This window comes from Eulemur rufifrons, chromosome 4 (genome assembly GCF_041146395.1).
Source record: "Eulemur rufifrons isolate Redbay chromosome 4, OSU_ERuf_1, whole genome shotgun sequence".
In the NCBI taxonomy this organism is placed as follows: Eukaryota; Metazoa; Chordata; class Mammalia; order Primates; family Lemuridae; genus Eulemur; species Eulemur rufifrons.
The window spans coordinates 57,568,479-57,580,748 of record NC_090986.1 but is presented as its reverse complement, the minus strand read 5'-3'; positions in this window follow the sequence as shown (position 1 = coordinate 57,580,748).

Sequence of the window (12,270 nt, the reverse complement as noted above, 5' to 3'; positions counted from 1 at the left end):
AAGCATTTATATATTATTTTTTATATATATATACACACATGCTCTTGATAGAATAGGAAATAAGGAACATATGTATCAACAGGAATCATAATATATTTATACCATAATATGCATTATGATAACATAATATACATTAATTATTGTGGCTACTTATTTGACTCTGAAACATAATTTTCTATCAGTTTCAACAACATACATGTATTAAATTTATATTCCTTATCTATAACCAAACTCATAATTTTATCTTATATTAAAACAGTGTTTGCTACCAGTATACATGGATGGAAAAATATCAGTATTGTGGAATCAAACACTGTAAACACTCAAATATTCACAGAGCCCGTCAGTGTAAGTGTAACATCACTCTTAACATTTCCAAAACTAAAAATACCCAGTTGAAAACATTTCATGGGTTAAAGAAATCAAATAAGAAAAAGGGTTTCATGTGAAAAGACGTGATAAATATAAAAGTATCCAGATTAGAAAAGAATCTCTAAATGATCATGTTAAACATGATACAATTAAGACTAATTTGGTTTTCTTGTCTGTGGCTGAGAGAAAGAGGATTTCAAATTAACCTATATGATGTCTAGTATTATTTTAAAATGTAAATGGCATAGCCTTTCTTAGCTCGTGGCTATCTAATTAATTTTTAAGGTAACAAAACCACTTATACTTTTGCTGTGTTCTAATTTTATACATGTATTTTTTTTCCCTTTTTGGCTAAAACAGTTTTAACAAGGTTAAATCTGTTAAAGGAATATTACCTTCTTTTTGTCCTTTCAGTAAACAGATAATTTAAAACTTTCATTGGCCTGGTTGCCACTTGACTTATGATCCTGCAGAATGAGCAGTCTCTGCTGAGTGTTAACAGATGTGGCTACAGCATAGCCAGGCTTCCAGAATATTTATGCTGGGTGAAAGATTCCATGTGAATGAAAAAGATTAAGGAGAGCCTTGTTAGATTATCTGGTAAAGACCTCTTACAAATTTTCCTAGCATGTGGTGTCTCCAATTAATCAGTCCATTTGTTCCTTGGCATTTGAGGAATTAGAGATCTCGGTGTAATCCACTTGGACCCATTCCTTCTTTTCCAAATCTAATTGCTTCCTAGATTTGGGTTCACAGTCAGGCATTGCAGTCTGTTTTCTGTCCTGATCACACCACTAGTGTATGCTGGCTGCAGCGTGTGGTGTGCCTTCGTTGAGTTTTCCTGATGAGTTTGTATCTTCGCATTGTTCACATTGTGTAAGAAAGAAATTAGACTGTCATTTGGACATTGTTCTATAATACGTAAGTGTAAATGTCTTTGTTACCTGAATTTTGACCAACCATACTAGCCACTGTGTCATTTTGAATGTGGAAATTAGTGACAAGGCATGCCAAAATTGCTGGTAAAATAGTCTATTCATTTCCAAATATAACTGGTTTTTCCCTGCTATAATGTTCATTCGTATAGATTTTCTGCAGCAGATTACTTTCAGCATAGTTATTCTGGGCTGCATGTGACAAGTACAATGCAAGGTATAAACCAAGTGTGTTATGGAAACTTGAAATGGTATACATAAAATTTTACACCTACCACAGTTTTTGCATCTTCATAGATCCTGTCCATCAATCTAACTGCTACAGAAATGGTAACTTGATTATACATGTGTGTCAGCAGCAACAAAGTAAATTCCTGCTCTCCTATTGAGCAGGAAAAGAGCTTTATATGTCTTTTTGAGGGGTTTTAAGGCAGATTGCATTCCAAATTGGCACTTGGGTTTAAAGGTTTTAGTATTTCAAAGATATTACTGTAAGGGTAAGTTTATGGGTTGGGCGTGGGGCACTTCCCTGAGTGAATTATCGTTGATTGCCTAACCTTGTGCTGTGACTGGTGGAGCTTTGCTGGAGTGTTGTAATTCTCATGCTCGACAGGAGGCTTGGTGTAATCCAAATCCCAATGGTACTCAACTGAATTGATGAAATGACCGGGAAGGCCTAATTAAAGCTGTTCAGCTCAAATGTATTGATGTATTACATCTATTACGGCTTGGTTCAATAGGTCCACCCTGTGGATGCTGCCACAGCCTGTAAAGCAAACTAAACAGATTGAATAAATAATGCCACAGGAAAGCAGACAGCAATGGAATCAAAGTAACAGAGCACAAAATGCAACAGGGTGACTTATGAACTTTTATTTTATTATCCGCCATAAATTATTTTAATCTTTATTATTTTTACATGTTGAACACACAAAAAAATTGAATAGTGCGATCTAGAACCATCTTTTAATCTACCACAGGAGTTGATAAACTCTCCTGTCCTTTAGTAAGTGTGCAGGACAATGTGCATAAAATCATTGTGATTTTGCTTGACTTTTCTTCTCAATTCATTGTTAGAAGTTAGCTTTTTCTTTGCCTTCTGACTGACTTCTTTTGTGAAACTTTTTTTAACATACAACCTACTATCTTCCTTTAGTTTTCCTGCCCCAAGAGACTTGTTAACTCTCTTTTACTTTTGTCAAATTTAAATTGTGTCAGATTTTGATAATTTTTATATTGTCCTATAACTCTGATTTGTTCAGTAATAAGTTGTTAGAGATTCTGGTTCATTCTGACACGGAGATTCTTCTATATCTTACTCATTCATGTGTAACATTTAATGTCATTTATATCATTCTGTTTGTAATGGGAAAGAGAATATTATACTATTGTAGTAACAACTAGCTGATGTTAAAACAAAGGGAGAATGGATTCCCTAAAAATACAAAGACTAAAAAGTATCAAATATTTTTTCTTTTGTGCTATTAAATATCAAAATATGGAGAATTAAGTCTTCCAAATTTATTTTCTGCAACTGCACTCACACTGAACTTCAGATATGGATTTTTTTTTATGTTTTATTTTTTTGAGATCTCCACTTAGATGTTTCAAAGTCATCTTAGACTTAAGGTGCAAAAGTTAACTCCTAACTTTTCTTTTCCTACCCTGGCTCCAACTCTGCTTCTTCTGTTTCCTCATCTCAGTTTTCCACTTGCTTAGGCTCAAAATATTGGAATTGTCACTGAATATTCTCTTTCCTTCATACTCTTCATTCAAATGCACCAGTAAACTCTGTTAGTTTTGCCTTCTAAATATATTCTAAATGAATCCACTTCTCATCATCTCTACTCATACTATTCTTGTCCAAACCATGATTATAATACATGGCATATGCTAAAATGGCCTCTTAGGTATCTTCCATGATTTCCCTCTTGTCTCCCTCTGGTTGGCTTACTTAACCCCTTTTCTATACCTTCTTCATATTGGAAAGATTTTTAGTAATTTAAAAGCTGCATTTACCAGAATCCCTTGCACTTTTTTATTGGATCAGGGTCCCTCAGTTAAATGAACATAATGAGATTTAGAAGACTGAAAATAGGCACATACTGTATTTGCTCTCCCTTGAGTCAATTTCTGGAAAGCTAGAAAGCTATGAATATCTGAGGTTCTTGACAATAGAATTCCAGCGTCCATTTTCTAGCCTTTTCCTTGATGGGAAACATCATAGCAGAAAGCAGTGTTTTTATGTGGCTTTCTGATCCCTGAGCTGTAGTTGTGGCTAGGTGTTTGCCAATTTTCTGCAAGTCCAGAGGAAACTGCAATGGCAGGAGTGTTGGAAGTAGGAGTGAGTTACTGATTTTATTATACCTTCACTGGTAGTGTGATGAGAGCAGATCCCCTGGTCAGCCATTTCTTTATTTTCTGAACACTCCTGTATGCTCATTCCTGATGGCCTTAGCTAGACCAATTTCTTCAGCCTACTCAACAAATTTATAAGATTCTAACTCTATATAGAAATATTTATATGTTTGCCTATGCTCTTGCTACTCTTTAATCCATTGTTCTCTTCATAGCCAGAGTGAACTTTATAAATTGAAATTTATCACATCACATATGTATTTAAAATACTTCAATAGTTCTGATGTTCTTCAGAATAGAGCCCTTATTATGAAATGTCTGATTTCCTTAAGTACTAAGTTTGACAGTTGATATCTTTGACATTTTAATTTGACACTTCTTGTTTTATTTTTGTTGTGAAGGTACATCCTCAGTCTTTTAAACACACATTTTGACTTGTGATTATCTTTCAAATTTTTTTGTAGAGCAACTTTTGTCAAACCATGGATAAGTCAAAAATTCGTGTTATTTTTAAATATGAGTTCTGTTGTGAAACCAATGCTGTGCAGACAGCTTGAAATATCAATGAACTGTGTGGGAAAGATGTGGCTAATGAATGCAAGTACCTCCATGGCATGAGTTTTGTTCTGGTGATTTTAATCTTAAAATTGAGCTACATGGGCGACCTGAGACAAAGGTGGATAATGATGAGCTGAAAGCTATAGTAGTAGCGAATCCATCTCAACCTACACATGAATTATAAACAAGGTTTGACCTTACTATTTCCAACAATATTGGACCATTTGAAACAAATCAGCAAGGTAAAGAAGCTGGATAGATGGGTTCCACATGAATTAAATTTGAGAGTCAGAAGAGAAATCGTCTCGAAGCTTGCCTTTCTTTTCTGTCACGGCATAAAAGTGAACCATTTCTACACCCAATTGTTGTGTGTAATTAAAAAAAAATGTATTCTTTTTGACAATTGCAATGGTTGTCACAATGGTTTTGGCACAATGGTTGGATAAAGATGAAGTGTGGAAAAATGATCCAAAACAGAATATTCATTCAAAACAGCTAATGGTGTCTGTTTGGTGGTACAGTGCTAGTTTTATCCACTACAACTTCATGAAACCGGGTAAATCCATTACAGAGGATGTCTACTGTAACCACTTGGATGAAATGATGAGGATACTTGCAATTAAGTAGCCAAGATTGGTCAATAGAGAAAGCCAATCCTCTTGTAAGACAACGCTGAACCACATGTCTGTCACACAAACAACGCTGCTCAAACTACAGAAGCTGGACTTGGAAACTCTCTGTCATCCGTCATATTCACCAGACCTTGTACCAACTGACTGTCACTTCTTCCAGGCTTTGAACCACCTCTTGCAAGGAAGATATTCTCAAAAAGTTGTGGAAAATGCTTTTGGCAATTTTATTGCCACTAGCTCTCCAGGCTTCTTCACTGCTAGCATAAACCAGCTACCGTTAAGATGACAAAACTGTGTCGACAGTTTAGGTGCACACTTTGATTAATTGTACAGCTTCTTGTTTGAGATATAATAAACTAAACTATTGATTCTAAATTGAGAATTTCATATTTAATGATTTAAGTACCTAGAGAAGCTAATTTTCCCTTTCATTATCAAACTTCTGCTTATATTAATATATTCATGTTTATCTATTGCCAGTACTTCCCGTTCCCATTGACAACCCTGCATACTCTATTCTGCTTATTTCATCCTTGCTTGCCCTCACCTCTGAATTTCACACAACCCTTGCCTAGAAGATCCTTCTCTCTGCATTCATTTCCTTGGCTTGGTTAAGTCAGACTCCTTCTTTAAACTTGATCATAGAGCTCACTTCCTCCAGGAAGCCTTCCCTCACCTTGCATCACAGTATCAAATTCTCCTCCTGTAGGTCTTCATGACACACTATGTCTCCTCCATCATTACCTGCAAAAACATTACAATGATAGCTAAGTTTCAGCCATATTCCACACTACAGTGAAAACTGTAAAAATACATGGTCCATGCTGTCTGATTCATAAATACACTCTCAATGCCTAGTCCAAATCTGACAAATGGTAGCTGTGCAATAACTGTTATTAAGTGTATGATGTATGAAATGAACACCTAATAAATTTAATTGGCTTTAGGCCTTAATTGGATCTCATGGGGGTATTTATAATAGTCTTCATTTTCTTCCACCCACCTTGTCACTCCTGAAACGTATTATCCACTCTACAAGGTAGAATAATCCATCTAAACACAATATCACTTGTTAAAACCCATTAATGTCTTGCCATTGCCTGAGAATTAAATTCTAAACTCTATATTTTTTCATTCAGCAAATATTTATTGATCACACTTCTGTGCAGGGCACTGTGCTAAGTTGCTCAACATTGCATCAGAGCCCTCCAAAACAAGACTGACAAACCTATCTCACTTCCTCTCAGTCCTTACTCTGGGCAGGTACTGTAAAATAGAAGTACTTTTTACTCAACACAATTAGGATGCATACTCACTTACAAAAACCAGTTAAAGAGGGTGGCATTAAAATTGCTAAAAAATGCAAGTTTTAGGCATCATACTTAAATTATGTAAATATTTTTATTTACTTATCTTTTTAATGCAGAGCTATCACCCTTTCTTTAACTATAAGTCAGCTGGTTTAAATTCTGATTAATATTCTTCACAAGACATTTCTAAGAGCACCTGTGATTTCTAGTTTCAAATTCTTCAAATTAGAGCAAGAACTTCAAGGCATTTGAGAAGTAATCTGGCTTCTCAATTACTTAATATTTGCCTAAGAAATTCTAGTTGTTTTACCCACATCTAATTCAACTGCAAAGTTCCTTGGTAATTCCAGTCATTTTAGGCCTCCCTTTAAAAGAATATTTTTATTTATTCAACTTAATTCAATAATTATATTAATAAACAAAAATAATAATTCTGTTAATAAACAAAACTGTTATAGGTTAGTTTTGAAACAAATACAACTGACTTTTAGCAAGTAGAAAACTCACCTGATGGGAGCAGCACTGAGCAAGCCTCCTGGGTAGGAAGGCTAAGTCTTGCAAGTATTTATAGTGCTATGGGCATAGGTTCAAATATATTAAAGGGAATGAAGAGCATTCATGTGGCCAGAAAGAAGTTGATTACATGTGATTCTCTTGTTCTGCAAGTCTAGTAGTTCGCTTGTCCAGCTCCACTGGCCCACCCTTACTGATCATGTCTCTGTATATTTGCTCATTCTGTCTGACACCCATCCTTTCTGACTCTAAATATTTCTTAATCATCCCAAAACACTCCACTGAAGCTTAACTGGTGAGCCTTATAGTGTCTTCCTATACCTAGCACTGCCTGTATACCCTGTACCACAACACTTTCCACAGCATATTAGCATTTTATATCTATCTGTATGTCTTTCCCAATAGACTTTAGTTATTATAGCATAGTTTTTGTTTCTTATGTGAACTTCTCTTAGCACCTTCTATCATTTCTGGCTCATAATATTTATCATTTAATATTTGTTAAAATGAAATGTTTGATTACCCACTGAGAAAACGTAGCTTAAATCTTCTTCATTACCTGAGAATTTTCTAAATGCAAGTTTTAAACTCTGAATTCCTCCACTCTGACTACAATGGTCACTTCTATTTCCTTACTCCCTCTTCTAAACCTGCTTTCCTTCTCACAGTTACAGTTATACCCATAACTGCTCTTTATTTTCCCCATCCATCACTACATATCTGACTACATTAAATTCTTTAATCAGCTTGAAATCAATTGTTTATATTTTCCAAAAAATGGATTCACTAACACGTAGTCCTTCATTTCTTTTCTCTTTTTTTCACCCATCCTGAAAATGCCGGACTCTGTGATTTTTGCCTTTCCTCGGAAATCATGTCAGCCAGAGAAGGATTAAAAAAAACACATTACTTGGGGCCAATACAAATTCTCAGTAATTCAACCTCATGGGAAACTTTGATATTCTCCTTCTTTTTTTTTTTTTTTTTTTTGGAACAAGAACTGTCCTTCCTCATTTCCAAACCTTCCTATCATACCATCTACTTCCACCTCCTCTTGGAACTTGCTCCATTAACTTTCTCATCTCTCATTTGCATTTTCAATTTCTCTTTCAACTCTCTCTACCCCTTATGGCTATCCATACTCTTGCATCTTAGCTATACTTCAAAAACAATTACCTATATTGTGATATGTTCTTTTTCCCTTTCTCTAATACTAAGTTTGCAGAAAGATGAGTCTATAAAATTTTTATGACTACCTGTCTTTCCTCACTAGCCATTCTTTTTCTTTTTTCAACAACAATAATACAGTACTTATGACATAGAAATTTTGCTGGTTAATCTTTTGGTGCAATGTGATATTTCCTGTCCATTACCTTATATAAATTCTTAAACTATCGCTATAAATTACTCTTATTTCTTCCACTTTACAGAACAGGAAACTGAGACTTAAAGACTTGAAATCACTTGCCAAAGAACTTACAGTTATCTTACTTCTACTTCCAGTTAGCTCTAACAATTCTCCTTCAAAGGTCACTGGTGATTTTTTTTTTTTAATTGAGATGGAATTTACTGTTATGGTTTGAATGTACCTTGCAAAAAGCACGTGTTGGAAACTTAATCGCCATTGTTACAATATTAGGAGGTGGGACCCTTAAGAAGTGATTAGGTCTTGAGGAATCTGCCCTCATGATGGATTAATGCCGTTATTTTGGGAGTGAATTCCTTTAAAAAGGATGAGTTTGCCCCCTTTTTGCCTCCCTTTCCTCCCTTTATGTCTCTCCCTCCCTCTCTCTCTTGCCCTCTCTTGCTCTTCCACCTTCTTCCATGGGATGATGCAGCAAGAAGGTGCTCCTCAGACGCCAGTCCCTGGACCTTGGACTTCCTAGCCTCCAGAATTATAATAAATAAATCTCTGTTATTTATAAATTAGCGATTCTCAGGTGTTACATTACAGCAGCACAACACAGGCTAAGAGATTTGTGGTTATTTCCACATTTTGGCTATTATGAATAGTGTTACTGTGAACATTTGTGTACAACTATTTGCTTGCATACCTGTTTTCAATTATTCTGGTTATATACCTATGAGTGGAATTACTGAGTTATATGGTAATGCTTTGTTTAACTTCTTGAGGAAACTCCAAATTGTTTTCCACAGTGGCTGCACCATTTTACACACACACACATATATATGTATGTATGTATGTATGTATTTTAAGACAGAGTCTCACTCTGTTGCCCAGGCTGGAGTGTAGTGGTGCAATCATAGCATCATAGCTCACTGTGACCTCAAACTCCTGGACTCAAGCGATTCTCATGCCTCAGCCTTCCAAGTATCTGGTACTACAGACACAGGCCACCACCCAGTTAATTGCTAATTTATTTAATTTTTTGTAGAGATCCAGTCTCCCTGTGCCATCCAGGAAGGTCTTGAACTCCTGGCCTGAAGCTATCCTCCTGCCTCCCAAAGTGTTGGGATTACAGATGAGCTATCCTTCCCAGCCCTCCGTTTTATATTTTCATCAACAGTGTACATATGTTTCAATTTCTCCACATCCTTGGGAACATTTCTTTTCCACTTTTTTTTAAATTAAAGTGGTCATAGGGGATATGAAATGCTATTTCATCATAGTTTGGATTTGCAATTCACTAATGATTAACCACGTTGAACATCGTTTCATGTACTTGTTGGCTATTGATGTATTTTCATTGGAGAATTATCTATTCCATGCAATTGGCCATTTTTTTAATTGGGTTGTTAGTCTTCTTTTTTTTTTTTTTGTTTTTGAGACAGAGTCTCACTCTGTTGCCCAGGCTAGAGTGAGTGCCGTGGCGTCAGTCTAGCTCACAGCAACCTCAAACTCCTGGGCTTAAGCGATCCTACTGCCTCAGCCTCCCGAGTAGCTAGGACTACAGGCATGCGCCACCATGCCCGGCTAATTTTTTTTTGTATATATATATTTTAGTTGGCCAGATAATTTCTTTCTATTTTTAGTAGAGACGGGGTCTCGCTCTTGCTCAGGCTGGTCTCGAACTCCTGACCTCGAGCGATCCACCCGCCTCGGCCTCCCAGAGTGCTAGGATTACAGGCGTGAGCCACCGCGCCCGGCCGGGTTGTTAGTCTTCTTGTTGTTAAGTTGTAAGAGTGGTTAATATAATCTGGATACTAGACTTTTATTGCATATATTATTTGCAAATGTTTTCTTCCATTCTGTAGATTACCTTTTCACTATGTTGGTAGTGTCCTTTAATGTGCAAAGTTTTTAGTTTTGATGAAGTCCAAATTTATCATTTTTTTTCTTTGGTTACTTGTGCTTCTGATGTTATATCTAAGAATCCAATGCCTAATGCAAGGTCTTTAAGATTTATCATTTTGTTTTCTACACAGAATTTTTTAGTTATAGCTCTTACATTTAGGTCTTGACAAGTCTGAGTTAATTTTATATATGGTATAAGCTTGGGTCCAACTTTTTATTCTTTTGCCTATGGAAATCCAGCACTTCCATCCCCATTTTCTAAAGAGAATAGTCTTTCCTGTTGAATGATCTTGGCATCCTTGTCAAAATTATTTGAATAAAATTGTTTGGTTTATTTCTGGATTCTATATTCCATTCCATTTGTATGTATGTCTATCTTTATACCACTGTCAAACAATATTGATTAATATTGATTAATATAGGTTTTTTTTTTTTTTTTTGAGACAGATTCTCACTCTGTCACTCTGGGTAGAGTGCAGTCACATCATCGTAGGTCACTGCAACCTCAGACTCTTGGGCTCAAGTATCTTCCTACCTCAGCCTCCCAAGTAGCTGGAACTATAGGCAGGCACCACCACACCCAGCTAATTTTTCTATTTTTAGTAGAGATGGGATCTCCCTCTTGCTCAAGTTGGTCTGGAACTCCGGGGCTTAAGCAATCCTCCCGCCTCAGCCTCCCAGTGTGTTAGGATTACAAGCTTGAGCCACTGCACCCAGCCGATTAATGTAACTTTGTAGTAAATTTTGAAATGGGGCATTACGAGTCTTTCAACTTTATTTTTCCTTTTCAACATTGTTTTGGCTATTTAGAGACACTTGCAATTCTATATGATTTTAGGATTAGCTTTTGCATTTTTGAATAAAATACTAGGGATTGCATTATATTTATAGAATGCTTTGAAAAGTACTGTCAGTTTAGCAATGATAATTCTTCCAATCCGTAAACATGGGATGGTCTTTCCATTTATTTATATATCCTTTAATTTTTTTCAGTAATATTTTATAATTTCTGTAGAAGCCTTGCACCTCTTTGGTTAAATTAATGCTTGATTTTTGAGACTATTTTTTTGAGCAAACAATTCCATTAATTTCATTTTCAGATTTTTCATTGCTAGTGTGTAGAAATGCAACTGATTTTTACATGTTGATTTTGTATGTACCGTGCAACTTTTTGAATTTGTTTATTAGCACTAATAGCTCTTTTGTTGATTTTTTATGATTGTATAAAAAGAGCATATCATCAGCAAAAAAATATAATTTGACTTCTTTCCAATTTGGATATATTATATTTTTTTTTCTCACCCAGTTTCTCCAGTTAGACCTTCCAGTGCAATGTTGAATAGAATGGTTAAAACAGGCATCCTTGTTTTATTTCTGATCTAAGTGAGAAAGCTCTTAATCTTTCACCACTTAGTATGATATTAGCCATAGATCTGATAAATGCCTTTTTTTTTTTCCCTTGAGACAGAGCCTCACTCAATTGCCCGGGCTAGAGTGCCATGGCACCAGCCTAGCTCACGGCAACCTCAAACTCCTGGGCTCAAGCGATCCTCCTGCCTCAGCCTCCCAAGTGGCTGGGACTACAAACACATGCCACAAAGCCCATCTAATTTTTTCTATTTTTAGTTGCTGGGCTAATTTTTTCTCTATTTTTATTAGTAGTAGAGACAGAGTCTCACTCTTGCTCAGGCTGGTCTCAAACTCCTGACCTCAAGCAATCCTACTGCCTCTGCCTCCCAGAGTGCTAAGATTATAGGCGTGAGCCAATTGTAGGCTCTATCTTGAGAATTTCCTACTCTGGGTCTTCCTGCCATTCTTCATTGATCCTACTTTACTCTCCTCTTCTTTTCAGTCCCCCTCTTTTTAAATTTTTTCTCTATACTAAATTTTTTTTAATTTCAAAATACTAAAGGAGTAAAAAAGTTTTTGTTACTTGGATAGCTTTTGTAATGCTTGAGTAAGTGTTATAAGGGTGCTCATCACCCAAATAGTGTTCACTGTACCCAATAGATAGATTTTTGCCCATTGACTCCTCTCCCACCTCCCTGCTTGATGTCCAATAACTTTTACTTCCCTCTGTGCCCATGTGTGTCCCTCAGTTAGTTCTAATTTATTAAAGAGTAAATGCGGTGTTTGTTTTTCCATTCTTGATATACTTCACTTAGTATAATGGTCTCCAGTTCCATCCAAATTGCCACAAAAGATGTTAATGCATCCTTTTTATAGCTGAGTAGTACTGCATGGTATACATATACCACATTTTGTTAATCCACTCATGAATTGATGGGCACTTGGGCTGATTCCACACCTTAGCAATTGTGAATTGTGCTGCAATA